Source organism: Tiliqua scincoides, chromosome 13 (genome assembly GCF_035046505.1).
Source record: "Tiliqua scincoides isolate rTilSci1 chromosome 13, rTilSci1.hap2, whole genome shotgun sequence".
Classification (NCBI taxonomy): domain Eukaryota; kingdom Metazoa; phylum Chordata; class Lepidosauria; order Squamata; family Scincidae; genus Tiliqua; species Tiliqua scincoides.
This window is the reverse complement of record NC_089833.1, coordinates 12,465,090-12,483,301: the sequence shown is the minus strand read 5'-3', so window position 1 is coordinate 12,483,301 and position 18,212 is coordinate 12,465,090. Positions and strand designations below refer to the sequence as shown.

The window sequence follows — 18,212 nt, the reverse complement described above, 5'->3', positions numbered from 1 at the left end:
CGGGATGGGATTGATTGCTTCTGGGATCCTGCCATGCCTAACCCTTGAATAACACTCTGGAAAGACAACAATTAGCCCGTAATGGAGTGCCTCGCTGCCGGTAGTAAGGTAGGTGTTATTCATAAAGCACAAGGGAAGCCTTCTGCCTTTTGGTACTCGCTCATCAGGCTGACAGCAAGTTGGCCGGCAGGGATTTAAACCCAGGGACTCTCTCCAGGTTACCAGCCCATTTGGCTCCGCCTCGGTTTGCAGTCCCGGCGTCCACACCTGCACGCTTGCTTTTGTGGCCGAACAGCCGAGGGTCCGGCTCCCACTGGGAGTTGAGATCCTTGCCCAGTTAGGGCGGCCACAAGGACTGACCTTGGGTAGAGTCAGCTAGGCTGAAATGGAATGGAATCACCCCCCCCCCGATGCCACCTTGAGCTCGTGGAGGAACACAAAGTGTGTGATGAGCAACAGCTAAACACTGGAGAACAGCAGCAGAACAGTGGGACGCTCAGTGAAATGTCTGTATTTCAAGGCAGGATGCTGGAGGTCTTGGAGGGATAGGGCTGGCTGCCTTGGCTTTGGCGTGATCCAGCAAGGCCGCTTTAACCTTCCCAGATCTCTCTTTGTTTGTTACTCGCAGTGTTAGGCAACAAGGTGTGTTTCACTGTCAACACAGTTGTCAACGCAGCTGTCAACGCAGTCGGAGCTGGGGCTGTCTTACCTGCCCGTGCAAAAAACCGCACCCTGAAGGGTTCAGGGGAATCCCAGTGCCTGCCTCCTGTGCACCGCTGGCTGCCTGACAGCCTCAAGTGGCTAGGAACCCTGGCTGCACAAAGCCGTGCCAAGGAGCCTGCCTGGCACTCAGGGGCAGATCCAAAGGGGGCCATGGGTGTGTGCCCCCCCAACTGTGGCACCGGAGGGGAAGGGTGCCCGCCGGGATGGGAGCAGCCCAAGCATGGCTAGGAGCTCAAGTCTATCTACCTGGAAGAGATGGAATGGGAGCCCAGGTCTACCCGGCAGGTAGATCTGGGCTCCAAGTCCAGGCTGGAGACCAGGTCTACCCAGCCAGCAAACCTTAGCCATGGAGGACAGTTCAACCAGGAGCCCAGGTCTACCTGCCGGAAGAGGTGACTCCAGAGGGCAGAGTCGGAATGGGAGCCCAGGTCTTTCCAGTAGGTAGATCTGGGCTCAAGTTCAGCCAGGAGCCCAGGTCTACCTGTCCAGCTAAGCTTGTCCATGGAGGCCAGTTCAACTGGGAGCCTGAGTCTAGCCGCCTGGTTGACTTTGGAGTTAAGGTAGTCTCACGGCCTCCCCAAACACAAACACTGAATCCACCCCTGCCAGCTCTGCAGAACTGTGAGGAGTGCCCCCTGCCCCCCCCAATTCAGCAGTCATGGCTTGCTAGGCTTTGTCAGCCAGCGATTGTAGCAGTTGAACCCCCCCCCCCAATACCACCTCTGTCCTAGCAATATTCAGCCTTTGGGAAATGGGGAGCTTGTAAGATTTACCCATCCTCCAAGGCCAGCTATTACAAGCTGTCCGGGTTCCCCTTGGAGCCTGACTCAGAGGAACTTGGCTGGCAGCACTCCTTGCAATACCCACCACCGGCCAAAATGCAAGCGTGGCTTGCAGTTGATTGAGCTAGACTCAGATGCAGACTGTGTAGATGCAGGACAGCCCTGCGTGAGCCACATGGTGGAGTAAGCGGTCATGAGGCCAGATGTCAGAAGGCCAGATGCAAGGGAGGGCACCAGGATGAGGTCTCTTGTTATCTGGTGTGCTCCCTGGGGCATTTGGTGGGCCTCTGTGAGATACAGGAAGCTGGACTAGATGGGCCTATGGCCTGATTCAGTGGGGCTGTTCTTATGTTCTTAAACTACAATTCCCAGGAAGCCTTGCAGGTCTCTTGTTATCTGGTGTGCTCCCTGAGGCATTTGGTGGGCCGCTGTGAGCTACAGGAAGCTGGACTAGATGGGCCTATGGCCTGATTCAGTGGGGCTGTTCTTATGTTCTTAAACTACAATTCCCAGGAGGCCTTGCAGGTCTCTTGTTATCTGGTGTGCTCCCTGGGGCATTTGGTGGGCCGCTGTGAGATACAGGAAGCTGGACTAGATGAGCCTATGGCCTGACCCAGTGGGCTGTTCTTAAGTTCTTATGAGCTTTCAGCCCTGAGGCTACTGTATTGCAGCTGGCTGCACTGGTCAGCTACCTGGAGGTAGTGGTCCAAGAAGACCAGTTCCTCCAAGCTTGGGTCATGCCTGCTCTGGATGAAGCACCCCAAATCGTAAGAACCAAGAAAGAGCCCTGCTGGATCAGGCCAAAGGCCCATCTAGTCCAGCTTCCTGGATCTCACAGTGGCCCACCAGATGCACGCGAGATACCTGCATCAGCTGCTCTCTTAAATAAAGAAAGATTGAAACGCTAACAGTCCAGCTGGCTCACAGGCAAGTTGCATCTTCACCCACCGCATCACAAAAATGCATCCCATCAGCAAAAATGCAAGTTCCTGCCCTTGACTACCTCTCACTGGGACTCCTCCTCCTCTCTGCTCTCCCCTTGGCCCTTCCCCTCACCTCCATCCTGCTCAGCACTCTGCTCAGGTCAATTCCTGCCTGGCCTTCCTGCCTGCCCCCAAACCCAGTATCAGCTCCTTGGGCCTCCTTGTCTCTCTCCACTCCTGCTGTGAGCCCCCCGCCCCAGTGCCCTCTTTGCTTCATCCACCACCACCACCCTTTCTGCCCCAAGGACTGCTCTCTCAAATGCCTGACCCCTTTGTTCCTTGCCATCCCTCCCAGATCGTGAGCAAGACGCTCCCCCTTCATTCAAATCCCTCCTCAAAATCCACCTTTGCCATGAAGCACCTTGGCACATGAAGCTCTTGGCACTTGCACCTTTGCCATGAAGTTCTTGGCATATGGAATCATTCACTCTACCCTGGCACCATACCCGTCCTCTTCCTCCTTTGGCTTCCTTGTGTCTATTTTTTTTTCCTGGGAACCCCTCGGGGCAGAGACCCGCCTCCTCTTGTGAAGCATCACACATAATGCAAACATGGGTTTGTCTGCAATTTGAACTCGAGACAGTTCATTCCTCCAGTCATGTTTGTGTCTGTCTCAGCAATGGGATACTGAAAGCAAACAGATAAGCAGATAGTGTGGGGCTGAATCTGTGGGTCATCCTTTTTTTTTTTTCTGAGCAGCAAAGAAAGGTGTGCCCAAGCCAGGAACTAGAAAAAAAAGTGTCCAACAGGATTTCCAGAGTAATCAATCGCTCATAAAATGATATTGCGTGATATGACTCAAAGTGCTGGTTGGAAATACCGGGGACAAAGTTCAGCTCCGGCATGCAAGAACTGCTGAGTCACAAAACGCTGGTGGTGGCAGGCCTGCTCCATCTCCAGTATGGAGCAGACCCTTTCCCAGCCACCCAGCTGCTGGGCTTCCTAGCACAGGAAGTGGAGGCCCTTGGTCCACCTGGCCGAATATCACCAGCTTAGACCAGCAGCATCTCTGCAGGGCAGTTGCTGCGTGTCATGAATATGTACAGTTTAGGCCAAGTAACATGGAAAGCCTGAACCAAGCTAAAACAGTAGCACAGAAGTGGCTTGCAGTTCCTAGCTGCTAGGAATTTACAACTCAATGGAAGGTGATAATGTAGCACCTAGGCAGCCAGAAAGAGGTGCAGCTGTAGATCTCCAGGGGGGAGGGAAGAGCTGAGAGGGCTAGCATCCAGCCCCACTTCCAGAGGACAGGGTCTTCTGGTCTTTGTCTCTTGGTGAGATAGGTGGTGGGTGCACATCCTGCCCTGCCAGGACCATGTGGCCCATAGGTAACTGGGGCTGAAGATCTACAAAAGAAGCTGGCCCAGGTGAGAGTTAAAGAATAATAGAGATAGCTAGTTAGCGTTATTATTTTAAGCTGATATGTTTCCTCGAAGTTTTTATGCCTTTAGCATTTGCTGCCTTTGTAACTTTTTGTAACCCTATGTACTTAATAAAGTAAAAATCTTTTGACCATGTTGGTTCATTGCCTGTTGGGGACAAAGGTTCAGAATCCTGCCTAGCCATTCAGCAAGCTACCAAATCCTCATTGTGGACTAGTAACTTGAGGACTGAGACTTTAAGTAAAGAAAGTGCTCAGTGCCTATAAGGGATATAGTTAAGCCAAGAGGGTCTCGGTGTCCCTGGACTGAGGCACTGGCTCTTACAGGGTGGTGGCAGTGCTACCGAACAGGGATCTTTGAGGGCTCTAGGGTTCAGAACCAACAACTCTGAGAACCCAAAACCCTGGGAGTGTGAGACCAAGTATACGACAGTCCCCCCACCCCATCAAGCAAAGCCTGGCGCAAAGTGATAGCTCAGGGGGCACCTGGGCACTTCACATTAAGGAACTAGGGTGCCTTTGACCACACAGTATTGAACTACCCAGGTAGAGTTGGGAGGGGGGGTTGAAGGGTCTCGGTATCCCTGGACTGAGACACTGGCTCTTACAGGGTGGTAGCAGTACTACCGAACAGGGACCTTTTGAGGGCTCTAGGGTTCAGAACCAACAACTCTGAGCACCCCAAAACCCTGGGAGAGTAAGACAAGTATACGACACATAGCTAAGGGATGCTGGAGGGGGAACAATTGCTCCGGACGCCACACCTTGGAAGCTTAAGACTAGAGCTCTTGCTCTGCTTTGGGATGCAGAGAGCAAATCCACCCCACAGGCTTTCTACGCATTTTATTGTGGCTTTGGAGGAAATGCAAGCTGGGTTTCTCTGGAAGCCGCTGGCAAAGGTCCCAAGAACAGGCTTTGGAAACGAAGAGGAGCAAAGCCCTGCTGGATCAGACCCAAGATACTCCCAGCCCACCTACTCCATCCTCCTGCTTCCCTGGGTGGCCCAACAGCTGCACCACTGCGCATCGGAATATAAAGGCATCTTCCCTTGGTCTGTGCCACTTCTTCAGCCGTCCCGGTGGGTGACCCCTGCTTCTAGTCTCTCTCCACACCGTGCAGCAGTGAACAGGCTTCAATCACGTCCCCCACTCAAGCATCTTGTTCCCCAGCAAGGCCCCACATGTTGCAGCAGGGGTGGGCACTCGTTTCGAGATGCACAAAAATGCTGGTTTTGATGACTCAAGTTGACTCAGTAGGCAAAGTGTGCGTTCAGGCGTTGGACTGCGGGTCTTAGACCAAGCTGGATATCTGTGGCTTCTTCCGACTGGTAGTCAAGCTCCCAGGTCTCCGGTATCTACCCCCTGACCCTTGCAACTGGAGGTGCAAGGGATTGTCGTTGAGCAGGATCCCTCCTGGGGCTCAGGGGCAATATGATATTTGAGGGGGTTGAATTTTACCAGAGTCCTTCACTTTATAGGCTCCATTGCATTCTTGCAAGGCAGTCTGGGACACGGTCTCATTTGGTGCAAGGCCTAGCTGTGCTCAAGACATCATGCTCTCTTACCCTCCAACTGACCTTCAGTCCCCGGGGCAGACTTGGTGTTCTGCTTCCCAGTCACCTGCTATCCCCGAATTGGCCCTTTGTGCTTTTCTTTTTTAACTCATGGGGGACATTCATGTGAGTTCCTGGTGTGGTCAGTACAGCTCCTTCCTCGGGGAAGTTAAATCTCTGAACGGGTGAGATGAACACAACTTGTCCCTTTTCAACCCACAGGCGGACAGGAGCAGAATGCCCAGGAGCAGGGTAACAACTATATCGCCTTATTCAACGTAATTATGGCTGTGGGATAAAAACTGTTCAGGAGTCGTGTGATGCAGCTCTAATAGTTCTGTATTGTCTACCCGAAGGCATAAGAACATAAGAACAGCCCCACTGGATCAGGCCATAGGCCCATCTAGTCCAGCTTCCTGTATCTCACAGCAGCCCACCAAATTCCCCAGGGAGCACACCAGACAACAAGAGACCTGCAAGGCTTCCTGGGAATTGTAGTTAAGAACATAAGAACAGCCCCACTGGATCAGGCCATAGGCCCATCTAGTTCAGCTTCCTGTATCTCACAGCGGCCCACCAAATGCCCCAGGGAGCACACCAGATAACTAGAGACCTGCAAGGCCTCCTGGGAATTGTAGTTAAGAACATAAGAACAGCCCCACTGGATCAGGCCATAGGCCCATCTAGTCCAGCTTCCTGTATCTCACAGCGGCCCACCAGATGCCCCAGGGAGCACACCAGATAACAAGAGACCTCATCCTCGTGCCCTCCCTTGCATCTGGCATACTGACATAACCCATTTCTAAAATCAGGCGGTTGCGCATACACATCATGGCTTGTACCCCGTAATGGATTTTTCCTCCAGAAACTGGTTCAATCCCCTTTTAAAGGCGTCCAGGCTAGATGCCGTCACCACATCCTGTGGCAAGGAGTTCCACAGACCAACCACACGCTGAGTAAAGAAACATTTTCTCTTGTCTGTTCTAACTCTCCCAACACTCAATTTTAGTGGATGTCCCCTGGTTCTGGTGTCATCCACTAAAATTCAAAGAACTTATGAGCGGGATGGAAGGGGTCTCTCAGAATATGATGTGACTTTTGCAGACAGCGAGATGTATAGATGTCCTCCAAAGCTGGTAGATGAAGGCTGATGATGTGCTGCGCCATCTTAATAATTCTCTGCAGAGCTTTTTTGTCCCCTGCAGAGCAATTTCCGTACCACACCAAGGTATCATAGGTTAGGACACTCTCAATGGTGCAAGGATAGGAAGACACAAGCAGCTGCTGTGACAAATTTAACCTCCCATGCTCCCTCAGAAAATAGAACCGCTTTTGTGCCTTTTTCCATCAACATGCTGGTGTTAATAGTCCATGAGAGGTCCTCTATGATGTAAATACCTAGGAATTTGAAACCCTTTCCACCTCCTCACCATTTATGTATAATGCTCTGCTTCGTATGCTGATGCCTTCTGTGTTTCATTTGTGGGACATGCCCCCAGAAGGGAGGGCACCAGGATGAGGTCTCTTGTTATCTGGCGTGCTCCCTGGGGCATTTGGTGGGCCGCTGTGAGATACAGGAAGCTGGACTAGATGGGCCTATGGCCTGATCCAATGGGGCTGTTCTTATGTTCTTAACTACAATTCCCAGGAAGCCTTGCAGGTCTCTTGTTATCTGGTGTGCTCCCTGGGGCATTTGGTGGGCCGGTGTGAGATACAGGAAGCTGGACTAGATGGGCCTATGGCCTGATCCAGTGGGGCTGTTCTTATGTTCTTAACTACAATTCCCAGGAGGCCTTGCAGGTCTCTTGTTATCTGGTGTGCTCCCTGGGGCATTTGGTGGGCTGCTGTGAGATACAGGAAGCTGGACTAGATGGGCCTATGGCCTGATCCAGTGGGGCTGTTCTTATGTTCTTAACTACAATTCCCAGGAGGCCTTGCAGGTCTTGTTATCAGGTGTGCTCCCTGGGGCATTTGGTGGGCCGCTGTGAGATACAGGAAGCTGGACTAGATGGGCCTATGGCCTGATCCAGTGGGGCTGTTCTTATGTTCTTATCTTTATTGTTTCCCAGACTCTGAAATTCCGGGGGGGGCTTGTGAAGCTCCATCCCTCTTGGTGTTCTGGTGCGTAGTGAAGACCTAGCCATTTACTCTGTGCAGTCACGAAGGGCCCTCACTACGTGGCCGTAGCGTTCACTTTGCATACCAACTGCCCCATATCCCGTCGGTGGTGTCACTAGCTAGGAGGGTGTGGGCCGCATCGGGAGATGCGCTTTGGGCGGGGAGGGTGGCACCACTGCTATCCAACATTTTTTTTAATGCTGGTATTTTTGAATAATACCATCATGTTACATATCATTCGATGTGTCATTTCATGCAGAATGTAATGAAACAAACCGTGTTGAAATATCTCTAGTCTATAAAAAGTTATAGCCAAAAAAAACAAACCAGTGGGGCAGGGCAGTGTTGCACCACGCCCACTACCTGGGGCATTGTCCTGCCCACTGCCTGGGAGGAGGTTCGTCACGGGGTGACGTGCTGGCCTCCTGTACCGGGTGTTACAAACCCAAGTGACACCACTTCGTCCCGACCCCCACAGCACCGCATCTCAGATCCTGCCAGCCCGTGTTGCCAATGCTGAGCTGGGTGGAGGGAGCAGTGCTCTTACTCAGAAGGCCAGTTGCCTGAGCAGGACTTGGTGCTTCCTCCTACCCATCCCCTGAATCCATGTGACTCAGTGCTTTATGAATCACAACTTCCTCTTCCATATGGTTGCAAAAGACCTGATTGATCACCCATCATCTTTTGTTCAGAGGGATGAGCCTGCCTCTCTCATCGCTGCTCTTTGGAATGCCAGGAGGATGTGGACAGTCATCTCTGAATATCCCTTCCCCTTTTCACAAAACCAGTTGCAATCTCCCTAGGAACTGGGGGAAATTCTTGCCAAGCCAACTTCCTTGAAAGGCTGGGGCTTAGCAGGAAGAAGTGCCCATTTATAAGAAACAAGCAGGGAACTTCTGCGAGGGCAGGAAGGGGTTAAAACCAACACACACTTCTTGAAATCCTCCTTTTGTTTTTCCAGACCTGGAAGTGTCTAGGACTGGTGACTGTCTAGGACAGGGTGGGCAATGGAGGGAGCTGGTCCCCAGAGAGAGACATGCAATTGCCATCTCAGTGGTAGAAAGATGAAAGCAGTGGAGGTGGAGAGCTTCAAATAGGTTAGGGGTAGAGTTACAGGCTGTGGGGCAGGAGAGAGGCCACCGCCCTGACAGTTCCTTTGTGGGATATGCATGAGCCACATAAAGGCCCCCATTTGTAAACAGATCTATTATGCCGCATTCTGACACAGAGTGGAACAAGTTGGGAAAGGCAGGTGGGAAAGTTGGCATCTCTTATGAGCTCCAAGAAATCAATGGCAGATGCTCCAATAGGTGTTAAGTGCCCATTCCTTTGGGAGGCTGCCCCCTGCAACTCTGCTACACTGACCCTCCCTTCTTCCAATCAGTCTTCCACCCAGTGGGGGCTCCTTCAGCTCCGCCCTTGCGTCAGAGGGTAGGTTTGGCCATCGGATGCTTAGGTGTGGAGTCATCCCCTTGAGAATTCTTTGCTCTTAAGAGCTTGTCCTGCCTGAGTCAGAGGATGCTCTGTCCCTGGAACAATTTACAAGTTCTCACTGGGCTGTCCTGTCCTAGATGCCTGATATGTGGAGGTTGATTTTATTGTTGCCACAGAGGCCCAGGCACGTAGCCAGGATTCTGGGGGGGGGGGGACGACTATTTTTTCAAGGGGACAATGATGTCAGGTATCTATACTGGTGGGCAAAATGAAAGGATAAGTCTGGAGAAACATCAAAGACCCGAAACTCCCCCAAATTTCATGAAGAGAAAATAATGTGGGGTGTTTTGTTTTTTTTGAAAGATTCATTCATTAGCTGTAAAGCAATGTGACAATAATTTGCATAGCATAAATGCATCTCTGCATGCCACGTAAAATGTATTGCCTAACATGCAACATGTCCTTTCATTTACACAGCAGTGCAATACCCAGGCCTGCAACCCTGCAAAAGTAAAACATATCACTGGGATGCAGGTAGTATTTACCTGTATTGAAAGTGCCTCTCAAACACCTATATAAAGCCTATCTAGCGCCTATCTAGCACCTATCTAACACATATATAGCACCTATATAATGCCTATCTAGCGCCTATGCAAAACCTATCTAGCACCTATATAGTGCCTAACACCTATCTAACACTTATCTATCTAATGCCTATATGGCGCCTAGTACTATATAGCACCTATGTAGCACCTAACGCCTATCTAGCACCTATATAGTGCCTATCTAGCACCTATCTAACACCTATCTAGTGCCTAATGCCTATATAGCACTTATCTAGTGCCTATCTAGCCCTATCTAGCCCCTATCTAACACCTATATAGCATCTATTTACTGCCTATATAACACCTAATACCTTTATAGCGCCTATCTAGTACGTATATAACACCTATCTAGCACCTAACTAATGCCTATCTAGCGCCTATCTAGCACCTGCATAGCACCTATCTAGGACCTATATAACGCCTATCTAGCACCTATCTAACACCTATATAGTGCCTATCTAATGCCTATATAATGCCTATCTAGCACCTATCTAACACCTATATAGCTCCTATCTAGCACCTACCTCCTATATAGCATGTATCTAACGCCTATCTAGCACCTATGTAATGCCTGTATAGTGCCTATCTAGTACCTATATAACGCCTATCTAGCACCTATCTAACCTATATAGCGGCTGTCTAGTACCTATATAACACGCATCTAACGCCTATATAGCACCTATCTAGCACCTAACATCTATATAGCGTCTATGTAGCACCTATCTAGTGCCTATCTAGTGCCTATCTAATACCTATATAGCACCTATCTTAACACCTATCTAGTGCCTTTTAAACACCTATCGAGCACCTATTTGCAGCCCAGAATCCTGCTCTCAATCCAGTTAAACAAGTCCAGGTTAAAAGGGCTGAGAAGGAGAGCCGCAGCCGGTCAGAGCCCTGCAGTCCAGGGCTGCCGCCACCAAGGGTCTGATTCACCTCTCAGTCAGCTGCTGTGAAATCTAAGTGATTTTGTCCTCTCCTGGCCCTGGTTTTGCATCTTCCTTCCAGTGAATTTCACCTGAAACCACTTATTGCTCTTATCACGCTCAGTTCTCTGTTCCAAAGAAGAGCGTTTATTTGTTGCCAGCGATAGCCGAGGCGGGTTCTGTGCCGACCGAGCAGTTGGCAAGGAAAGCAGCTGTTGGCTTATCTCTCAGCTTACATTCGGAGAGCTCTTGCAGCAGCTGTGGCTACCCTTAGCCGGCTGGCTTTCTGAGTCACTTCTTCCTGAGCCTTGGGGGGGTGGGGGTGGATGTAGGACATAGGGAGCTCTCCTCACCTCCACCTTTTGTGCAATAAGTGTCTCATGATGTACAACCAACTAGGGCAGTGTTTCTCAAACTGTGGGTCAGAACCCACCAGATGGATCGCAAGCCAATTTCAAATGGGTCCCCATTCATTTCAATATTTTATTTTTAATATATTAGACTTGATGCTACCATGGTATATAACTGCATTAGGGGAAATGTTACAGACCTATACTTTTAACAAGCTACGATGCATATTCTTTTAACAATGGGCCTTACTCCTGGGTAAGTGTGGGTAGGATTGCAGCCTAAGATTATCAAAAATTCTCCTGCCTGATGGCATCACTTCCAGTCATGACATCACTTCCGGTGGGTCCCGACAGATTCTCATTCTAAAAAGTGGGTCCCGGTGTTAAATGTGTGAGAACCACTGCACCAGGGGTTTTGATCCATGGTTTTGATTTTTGCCCCCAACTATTATTATAATTATTATTATTCTCCCAAGGTGGTTAAGATAAAAACTAGACAATACTGTATAAAATCAGTAGCAATAAACTAAAAAATAAAAATAAAAATCTGGAGACATAAAAAGCAGCGAACATCCTGCCTTTTTTTTTTTGTTCTGTTGGTTGTTTACATGCCCATGTAGTTATTAGTTAGAATTGTGCTTGATTTGTTATTCATTCGTGACTAATGCACAACCAATGAGTCAGTGAGTCGTCCATGGGTCAGTAGGACCATTGACATGGGTCCAGGAACTGAGAACAAGACTGCTAATATTATAATTTCATATCAGTGATTTTTGACCTTTTCCCATCTCACAGCACACTGAAAAGGTGGCAAAATTGTCCATCGGTTTTCTGACAATTGACCAGGTACACCCTGCTGAAGGTGGGGGAATCACATCCTCCAACAAATGGTTGGCAATCTTCAGTCTCGAAAAAATATGGTATAAGCCTACAGCACCTGGTATTCCCAGGCGGTCTCCCATCCAAGTACTAACCAGGCCTGACCCTGCTTAGCTTCCAAGATCAGATGAGATCGGGCATGGAAAGACTATGGTATAAGCCTACAGCACCCGGTATTCCCAGGCGGTCTCCCATCCAAGTACTAACCAGGCCTGACCCTGCTTAGCTTCCAAGATCAGATGAGATCGGGCATGGAAAGACTATGGTATAAGCCTACAGCACCCGGTATTCCCAGGCGGTCTCCTATCCAAGTACTAACCAGGCCTGACCCTGCTTAGCTTCCAAGATCAGACAAGATCAGGCATGTGCAGGGTAACAGTTGCTGCCATCCTCCAACAGCCCTACTAATAAATGACCTTCCCCCAAACCCCCGTGGCACACCTGTGGACTGTTTGTAGCCCACCAATGTGCCATGGCACACTGGTTGAAAATGGCTGCCTTATATGTTTGGAAAACCTTTTGGTTGCCACATTGGGAAAAGGGACTTGTGGGGCTGGAAGAGGTGCTGAAGAGGACAAGCCGCCATGCTGGGTCACCCAGTGGAGTTCATTCGTGGGAGAATAAAGGATGGAAGAAAGGGGGTACTTCACACAGCACATAATCTGTGGAATTCCTTGCCACCAGATGTGATGCCCGCTCACTGGAATGGCCATGAAAGGGGTTGGGCAAATTCATGGAGGACCAGAGGTGGCTACTAATGGCTATGTGCTACCTCCGGTTCAGGGGGGAGAGGGGGTGCCTTTCTCTCCTGCTTGTGGTCTTCACAGAAGCAGATGGGGGGGTCACTGTGGAAACCTGATTTCTGGGCTGCATGGAGACACACACACATACACCCCCCCCCCCGAGGGTTTTTCTTATACTTTCTTATTCATTATGTGCAGGGAAGTAGGGAATTCAGCAGTGTTGCCTTGAGGTCATTTGTACACTGTGTGACACCACCACCCCTCCCCCCAAGCCTGTTTTCCAGATAAATTGCTCAGAAAGATTTCATGCCCCCCAGCAGAGCCTCGGTGATGAAAGCACCAGAGGCTGTAAAGGTCAGTTTACATTACAACTGAGGACAGCAGAGCTAAGCAGGAAGCCAGGGGTTTATTCATTCTCTTCCATTGAAGGCATTCTGCCCCTGAGTCACCCTAGCATGTGTCAAAATTGTGCGCATGAGATATATCCTAATAGCAGAGCTGGGGGAGGGGCTAGAAAGGGGCAACCAAAATGCTCAGGGGGCTGGAGCTTCTTGATTTGCACATATCCACTGAGGACCACAGGCTGTCCGTGGCCTACTATCACAGTGGTCATGCGCTACCCCTGGCTTCGGCAGCAATAACACCTCTGGCTCCCAGTTGCAGGGGAGCCATGATGGAAGAGGGGTCTGCCTTTCTCCCCTGCTACATGTGGGCTTCCCCATTGGGGCAGCTTATGGGCCACTCTAGAAATCGGGCTTCAGGACGAGATGGGCCGTCTTGGACCTGATCCATCAGCCAGGCTCTTGTTACTGATCAGATCATACGTTCCTATGTTCTTATCTCCACCGTGTGTCACAGGTAGGGATTTTTCAATGCTAAGGAAATGAAAACACACAACACTGCTCGAAGGCAATGAGTGATCTGATTTTTCCAATCACCTGGGTTTTTTCACTGGAGGCTCTGCGGGACCCAGCAGAAACCGGGTCACGACCCACCAGGTGGGTCCCTGCTCACTGTTTGAAAAATGCTGAGCTTAGAGACAGTGGTGAGTGAGATGCGAGGCAGCGACACACAGAGTTACCCCCAGAGCCTGGCTTGTGAGTCCTGCAGGGTACGTCCTTTGCCAAACGGAGAGCCCCCCCCCCCGAAAGGTCTCTGGGGTCCCATCAGAGGCACTTCCCAAAGCACGAGCGGCTGGAGTTGCGGCTGGGTCCTGGTTGCCAGCAGAGGCTGCAAAGGCTCCCCCCCCTTGCTGGTTTCATTCCCACTATTGTTTGAGAACAACCACAATAATAGTTTCCAGAGAGCCTTTTAATTGTTCTGTGGCGTCTCTCCCTCCCCCAAATGTCTTGGGTGCACCACTTGGAGGATGTGTGTTGAAAAGCGGCTGATGGTTCTCATAAATTAACAAATGAGATGCTCACGGCTGGGGCCTCAGTGTTGAGGCTCTGACTGCCAAATTCATTCAGTGTTTAGTTCCTCCCAAAGCATTAGGAATTGTAGCCCCCCCCCCAGTAGCGATCCTGGCCCCGGTATTGCCATCGGTGGGCTGCCACTCCCTCCTTCCCTTCCTGGTGCCCGGGGCTTTTGTCCCCTATGCCCCCCTCAGGTACACCACTGGCGCCCCTCCAGCAGCCAGGCCACTGTTGTTTCTTACTAACCAGCTGCAAAAACTTGGTTGGCTGCTTTCCAGTGCAATAGCCACCAGTTGCCAACTCTCTCTCTCTCTCTCTCAAATGCATCCTCCAGCTGCCCATGTGCCCATCTTTTGCCCTTTTGCAAGCTGGAAGCTTGGAACAATACCAGTTCTCTTCGGTTGGCATCGTGTTTGATTCCAGGCACACAACACCCGAGGAAGAATATTTGCAGGTCACAAGTACATGACACAGTGACGTCAGGCAAAAGGCCCACGGTCAGGATATGGCCCCCAGAAGCTTTTTATCCACCTCCCTCCCTTGATAAAGGGATAGTCAGAGCGTCTGCTACAAATTCTCGCTACAAGATGCGGGGTGGAGCAGAGGATTCGGACCCACAACTCCTGAGCCACTTAGTTGAACGCTCTTGCCGCGACGCCCTCCCTCCCTTTATCCACCCTCCCTCCCTTGAGAGCTCCAGCTGGGCTCTCCCAGCACCATCAACAGCTACTCTGAGCTATGACGTGATGCCTGGACAGAAGCGGCGCTGCTCAAAGGGCAGCCCGCGTGACAATTGGGCTAACCAATTATAAAAATATGGTCCAGGTTTGCATATTTTCTGTCATTGAAATTCCTAAGCGAGAGCACAAAGTGCTTATTTCTGGCACTCAGCTGCTTCATGATGTCACTTCCTGCTTAATGACATCACTTGCAGCCCTCGGCAGGCGCCAGGGATGCTATTTGGCCTGCTGTATGAAATGAGTGTGACGCTGCTGATGAAAGCTCCTCTTGCAGAGCCCAGTCCCTGTCCCTACCTAGCTCAGGGGTGTCAACACAGGCCGGCAGCAGGCTCTCCAGGGTAAACTGAGGCCTGTCCCACCTGTAGCTGGAGACACTGTCAGGGGTTGAACGTAGGACATTGGCACGTGCAGAGCAAGGGCTCCATCTTTGAGGTCCAGCCCTCCCCATTGTGCCAAACATAATTTCTTAGGGAGAGGACGGCCAGGATCAGTGGGTGTCGGTACCATCTGACCCAGACCATGGACTCTTCCTGGTTCCCTCTGCCTCCCACGCATGCAAACTGCATGGGGGAAAGCCTTCCATCACCGCGAGGTTTTGCTGGGAAGGGTGGCGGGTCCCCCGTTGGGGAAACAGCTGCACATTTCTTGAAAGCTGGGTCCAGGAAGCCGCAACAGAGGCAAGAAGGCCGCTCTGGATCTCCCTCCTTCTCGATTCTCTCCTATGGAGGACATCAAGCCTCGCAGTCACTTTTTCCTGGAGTTTGCCTAAGCCCTGGTTGGGGATGTCACACAGCAGAACGGCTTGTTCCAGGCCTGGATACGGAGCAGCCTCCCTTGGAAAAGAAAAACAGCGTCTTGGCAGCTGTGGCCTGCTTTCCTCGAAGCAGCATTTTTCCTGGAACATCTGTTTGGATTCCTCTGGGGCCGGGCTGGGGCAGGCCCCTTTTCTGTGCCAGTGGTTGGGAAGGGGCCGCCCACGTGCTGTGCTGCCTGGGACCAAGAAGTGCAGGACTCAGGAGGCAGCAAGCAACCCTCCTCCAGCCAGGTCTTCCTTGAGAAGGGAGCCTTAAGAAACTTGCATGGGGTTCAGTCAAGCTCTCTGACCTGGGCCCCCCCCCATGCAATCCTGTCCCCCCCCACCTGAGACAACGGCCAAACCCTGTCCCCTTTTATCTGGTGACGTGTCAGCTACTGCTGCATCCCCCAAGAGAAGAGGGATGCAAAGTGCAGCGGAGAAGAGATTGGTGGGCTAGAGCGTCTTGCCGCTCTGGCCCTCCACTCTCTTCCCTCCTCTCAGCCACACTTCCTTTTCCAAGCCAGGAAGTGGGAAGCGGAGCAGCGGTGATGGGCCTGAGATCGGTGCGTCCTGTCAGTCTGCTTCCACATGCCCTACCGTGGACCAGCCCTGCGTGCAAGGCAGTAAGGTGTAGTGGCTAACTAAGTGGCGCAGGAGTCGCGGATTCGAATCCTCTGCTCCAACCTGCATCTTGTAGTGAGACTTGGCAGCAGACGCTCTGACTATCCCTTTTTTCGCAGCTGCGTTGGGATGGAGAGTCGCCCCCTCCCTCTGCAATGCCAGTTTGGCTTTCTGGAGCTCAAGAACTTGGGCAGCACCCTCTAAAATGCCTGATGGGCGACTCAGCTCAAGAGTCTCTTCCCCAGCTGGTGGCAGAGAAGCCAACCCTGCCTGGTCTTCAAAAGACTGGTTTTTTCTTTTCATTCTTATCCTTTTGGGTTATGGCTAACAGATGTCAGTCAAAGCAGCTGCTTTTACTTTAGCATTATTAAGACATCCTGCTGCTTTTTCCTCACGTATTGATTTGTGAACTACTCTGCAGTGAAAGCTCCCCCATTGATTTATTGGTTTTGGCCCCCCGTTCAAAACTGACGCTTTCTGTTGCTTCCATGCAGGGCCTCCTGCGTGTCTGTTATGGGCAGCGGCTGAACCGCGCAGGGGCCTGTGTGCATCTTGTCTTGAGCGCGCACGCATGTCAACATGTGTGCTTGATTAGAAAGGCGCCCGGAGGGATTGGGGGCTGTCCAGAACAGCTGGCTTGGGGACAGGACTTATGTGACCCCTTTCCCTCCAGCAGCGGACGCTGCGAGAGAGTGGCAGATGGGGTCGGGCGCAAGGGTGCCTCTCCTGCTGTCCTGTTCAATGGCCGGCAGATCCTGCGGTTAAGAGGCACCCGCTGAATGGCTCTGGGGAGAGCAGGGGGTCCCGGCCTCAGAAGGTCCTGTCCACAGTCACCACCGGCCCACCTTTCAGCTGGGCCACCCACAACCACCCCTTCTCCAGCACTCCTTCCCAGGGTTCAAGATGCGTGTGTGCAAGAACCCACTTCTGCAACCCTGCAGTGTAGGGTGGTGGTGGTTTGCAGTAGGACGTCCCAGGGTGGAGAATGGCTGAGTGTACCCAGGTGACTCTGCAGGTGCTTCTTTGCTGGAGATCCCCTCCTCTAGGCTCTCCTTTTACCCAGCAGGGTTCAATCATGACAGTGTGCACTTCTGCCTTCAGCAGGGCACTCAAAACCACAATGAGTATCGAACCACAAGTGGAATGACGCAGAGGCCCCTTCACTCAGGCTCTCTTTCAGAGAGAGAGTTCCGCCATGCAACCCTCCTCTTCCAGAAGTATTGGCAGCACTTGAGCTCTCTGTGCATGGGCTATCTCGGGGCAACTTTCCAGCTGACTCAGGGTATCAAACCTGGGCCGATCCCCTGCCAGCACTGCTCCTCCATCGGCCCCTTAAGCCTGGGCAGCTTGCCAGCAAAAGTGTCACAGCTCTGGTCATACTTCCCTTTCATGGCTAGTTGGGAGATGGCCTTGGAGTCCGCCACAATGGAGACCAGGCAATTCAGCCACCGCCATCTCTTTGATAGTAGAGAAAGACTTTCACCATGAAGGTGGGATCAGACAAAGAGAATCAGGCCCTGGATCGGGGAGTTCAGCTCTTCCACCAGGGCCGCCTTTCATGTGCTGAATGTTCCCCAAATAGCATGCAGCTTGAAGAGCCTAGCCAGGAGGGACTAGAGAGAGAGAGAGAAAGAGAGGTTCCCACCATCTCCCTGGCCTTGCTTCTCTGCTTCTGTTCGTTTAGGAAGAATACCTGGATATCGTCATCCATTTATTCATGTCATATATTTATCTGCTGCTTTTTAATCAAGAGTCCTCCACGCAGCTTGGACAAGAGAGAAAAGGGACTCGCAGTCCAAAAGGCACACTGGGTGATGGCAGAGGAAAAGGAGGGAGGTGGAAGCTGGAATGCATGGGGAAGGTGGTGCACAATACGCTCCTGTGGTCTTTGGGGGTGGGGGTGGGGTGGCCCTCACTCTCGTGTCACCCCCAAAGGGGAGACCCCAAAAAAGATTTGTCTCGCTGGTGTCAAGACTTCAGGATGTGGGCGCCAACAACCCTAGTGATGCCACTTCGTTTGGGCTGCGAGTATAAGTTGGCAACCTTCAGTCTCGAAAGACTCTGGTATCGCGCTCTGAATGGTGGTTCTGGAACAGCGTCTAGTGTGGCTGAAAAGGCCGATTCAGGAGTGACAATCCCTTCCACACCGGGAGCAAGTGAAGTC

At 51.4% G+C, this 18,212-nt stretch overlaps 1 pseudogene; it reads right to left on the bottom strand.

Annotated features, from left to right (window-relative positions):
- Nucleotides 1–11,779: 11,779 nt before the first annotated feature.
- Nucleotides 11,780–11,894, bottom strand: LOC136634106 (5S ribosomal RNA; annotated as a pseudogene).
- Between the last annotated feature and the right edge of the window lie 6,318 nt (nucleotides 11,895–18,212).